Below are 4,459 nucleotides of genomic sequence, written 5' to 3'. Positions count from 1 at the left end.
CTTACGTCATTGGTCAGGAGCAACGCGATTGGCCCGCGCGGTGCCGGGCTGCCAGGCTCGGCGTCGTACACTGTCGTAAAGAGCGTAGTGCTTTGTGGCAGCGGGGATAGAGGGACCATTTTAGGGGTAGTAGAGTGTCCGGAATTGCAGTGTGACCTTACCCTTGGAAAACGAAATAAATAAAACTGTTGTTGGCTTAATGCACGCTACAGAAAGTAAACCTTCACAAGTTCTTGATTGTGCTAGGCTGAGGCATCTCAGCATTTTCCAGGCATTGTCACTTTATGCTTAACTGTATGAAGGATTATGAGTATTTCCACTTCTTGGATGAGACCCTGAGAGGTTAAACAATACCCTCAAGGCCTCCCAAGGGATAGGTAACTGCAGCCCCAGGTCAAAGCCTTTTGTCTTAATTATTACTTTATAATCTCTCCCTGGGATCAAATGCTGTATGAGAGATGGGGTCACAGACTTAATCACCAGCATCGTGCTCTAAGTAACTAAGCTAACTGGCAATATGTAGAAAACACTTACCTTCTACCTCCTCAGTTAAGAAACACACCTCCCTGTTAGAGCACATTAGAATGGGTGGGGTGGTGGATGAAATTAGAGGTTTTTCTAAGAGACACTGAAAAACACTGTCTTCAAGGTTGAGCACGGAGGCTTAACTTCTGGTTCTTGCTTTCCTTTTTGACTATACAGTATGAATAAAATTTATTCTACATTTCTTGTAAGTTTACTGCCCAGGCACCATGCTGGGCTCTGTGGATTTAAATACTAATTAGAAATTACTCCTTAACCGGCTAAGCTGTTTTAGGGGAGAAGATATGAATGATAATCAGTGTTTATATGTTATAGAGGCTGCTACTTGTCATTCAAAATCCATTCTCCCTGGTTTTCCCTCTGTCCATGAGCATTTTGGCCATCTTAACCATTTTCGTGGCTTTAGCACCCACCTGTATACACTGAAAACTCCTAGATCCTTAGTTCCTGTCTCTACTTCTCTCCTGGTCTCCAGTTCCCTATTTTTAGCTGTCTACGGAACAGTTCAAGTGTTCATCACTTCAATTTCAATTGTCTAGTATCTGAAATGTTAAATGCATATTTTCTAGCCATTGTCAATTCTTTCCTTTATCCCAGTATCTAAATAGTCACTGTTTTAGTTGATTATGCCTAGAAGCAAGCATTTGAGTGAGCACCAACAGCCAGATGAATTGCTCAGGCAAAGAGCCCAAGTGCTTCCAGTCAGAAGGCTTTGGGTTAGCCTGCAGAAGAAAAGTGAGTGCTAAAAGGATGCAGGTGAGACACCACTACGGTCTGCTGCAATCACCAAGTTCTGTCAATTCTGAATGTGAAAATAAGACTGAAGGAAACATTGATGATGGCTCCAAAGTTTCTACCTTAGCTGGTGGGGTAGGTAGTGAAACAAATACAGAAATAGGCAGACAGTACAGAAGTAGGAGGGAGACCAGCTTTGGAGAAAAGCTAATGAATTAAGTTCTTTGAATCTGAGATGCCAGCTGGACAACCCAAACCCAGTTGAGATCTTCAATCATTACTAGAAATACAAGTCCAGAACTTAGACACTTCAGGGATTTACTTGAAAGTTTGCTGGCATATGGATAGCAGTTGACACTTTTAGGAATTGATGAATTCGCTAAGGATAACACTTTTAAAGGAGCTTATGAGGGGGAGTGAGAAGGAGCCATCAGAGATTGTACGCTCAACAGTGTCCGGCACAGAGCAGGTCCCAGTTACTATTTGTTAAATTACGTTTAGTTGAGCTCTGTGGCCCTCTAGAAGAGACTGGTGCACAAGTAGAATCCCCCATGTACTGCCACTCTCCTCCAAACTGCCTCAGACAAGGGCAGAATTGGGGATACCCTCACAGTGAGATTTAGGGGATCCTTAAAGAGCTCTCTGCCTTGAAATATTTCTGCTCTACCCAACCACTGCCCTAACTCCTGGCCTAAAAGTTTCCCATTAAAAGATTCATTCCTGTGGTTCCTTTTCCAAAAATTCTTTATTAAAACAAGCTATTGGTTAGTGGCTACAATTCTCCCCTTAGGGAAAAGAGGGTAGGGAATTAACATCTGTCAAGCAGATACTCTAAACACTGTGCTAGAGGCTTTTCATCACATCTCCATTTAATTCTCCTCTCAGCCCTGGAAACTGTTTTTTCAGTGACTCGTCTTCTGGATGGTCAGGGAAAGAAATGAGATCCTTGAGTGGGTGGAGGGTTATTCTGGAGGGTAAGAACCTTCCCCTATTGGGCAGATCTGGGATGAGGGGAACGGAACAGAGTGAGTGACAAGTGGACATCAGGCAAAGGGTATAGGCATTTAAAAAAAAAAAAAGGAAGAGCCAAAGTAGATCAGAAGTCAAAGACTTGGGGTGGGGGGATAGCTCAAGTGATAGAGTGCACGCTTAGCATACATGAGGTCCTGGGTTCAATTCCCAGTATCTCCACTAAAGTAAATAAATACATAAATATAAAACCTAATTATCTCCCCCCAAAAAAATAAATTTTAAAAATTAGTCATTAAAAAAAAAGTCAAAGACTTTCTCCCGATGATCGCCTTGAGCATGAGTAGTAACCACTGTAATGATGGTAATAACAACTCTAATAACATGGGTTTTCTTTATAGTCTGCAAGCTCTCTATCCACGCACTTCTTCACTAGGCCAATAATCACAGAAGGCCCACTACGTGCTGGACATTGTGCTAAATGCTGGGGAAGCAACAGGGGGCAAGCCTAGAGCCAGTCCGTTTCCTTATGGAGCTTGTCCTAATGGGGACATAGCATCAACCAAATACTTCCCTAATTAAACAGAAATGTGTAATTATGATAAGGTGATTGAAGGAAAGACACGGACCAGTTGGACAGGTTGGAGGCAGAAGCCTCCCCTAAAAAAGTGATGCTCAAGCTAAGATCCAAACAAGGTGAAGGAGGGCTCCAGGCAGTAAGCGTTATCATCACACTCATTTTACAGGTGGGAAAGAATGCAGTGAGGAGAACTGGAATGACAATTAGGGGACCAAAGTTCTAGTCTCAAGTGCTCTTCACTTTCTGTGTAATCTAGCAGAGGTCATCTCTTGGACCTTGATTTCCCAAATTTTAAAGTGAGGGGCTACAAGCTCCCTTTGAGCTATGGAGCTATTCCACTGAGTTGCAAAAAGTTGGCTTCCAGAGAACCATATAATAGTCACACTTGTAGTAGATGCTTGTTACTTACTTTGGGGGCTGATGTCTACTGTAACCCTCATTCTGTGTTTGGGGGATCCACTGCAGGGTGAGATCTCACTCCACTGGGAAGCCCAGGTGGCTGTCCCTGGCTCTCCAGGTACACAACCTAAACCAATCAGATGCTCCTTCCTACCAGGACCAAAGTCAAAAGCAATGGCACAACTGACAACTTAGAATTCATCCCACTGGCAGCTGCAGTGACTCCAGTGTCGGTGGCCAGTGGTGACAATGGCAGTGTTCTATTCAGACCCTTCCTGTGGAAAATCTCAGCTGGGGCCATCTATAGCCTCCTGCTTGCTTCTCAAAACTTTACACTGTTTCTTTCACCATCAGATAGCCTCCCAATGAATTGCTTCTTGCAGGAGTGAACCGGAGATTATTTCTCAGAGATTGCTTGCAATCTAGAAACATGACTGGAAATTACCATTTATTGAAGAGCTGCTGTGTACCAGACACGTTCAATGAACTTTAAAAGAGAAAATCTCATTACATTGCAAGACAGGGATCATTAACCCCATTTTTAAGGAAAAGAAACAGAAATTAAGACAGTTTAAGTTACATACCTAAGGTCATGCAGTTGATAAGCAGCAAACTCCAGTGTGCCCCGATCTTTACACTATTCTGTGTTACATCTGTTCATGCTGGACATGGTACTAACTGTTGAGAAGTTGAGTTCATTGGCTCTTTTTCTCTGCAACCTCACACTCTTGTAGGGGAAGATCTCATCTCTGGCATTAACTCAGGTTTTACTGGGGTTGAATTTCTCCATCTATTAGGAGACAAATCAGCCCAAACAGTCTCGGGGGTAGTGCTCCTAAAACCCTCTCCCCTGGGTATTTTGTGGTTTTGTTGAGGAAATAATTGTACTTCATTTCCCAATCATCTCCTTTGTTCCTGAGAAGTTTCATTTTCTTAGGTGATGCTTAAACTATGACAACAAAATTATATCAAAATGCTAATTTGAGCATTTGTGGTTGATTGAGCAGCTAATGATCAGTCAGAGTCAGGACAGTATGTAAATAGAACAATTTTGAGTCAGAAGCCTCCAGTCCTACCTGCCCAGCAGGGGCAGTGTTCTCTCCTTATGTCATTCACTCGGAGGTAACTTGAAAAAGCAGGGAGCTCCATGGGGGAAATGTGTCTGGGGGTAGAGATGGAGAGATTCACCACTGTATGAGTCAAAACGGCTGTAAGTGCAAAGATACTTGTCCT

The sequence above is a fragment of the Vicugna pacos genome, chromosome 7 (assembly GCF_048564905.1).
Source record: "Vicugna pacos chromosome 7, VicPac4, whole genome shotgun sequence".
Taxonomy (NCBI): Eukaryota; Metazoa; Chordata; class Mammalia; order Artiodactyla; family Camelidae; genus Vicugna; species Vicugna pacos.
The sequence above is the reverse complement of the archived record's forward strand: the minus strand, read 5'-3'. Positions refer to the sequence as shown.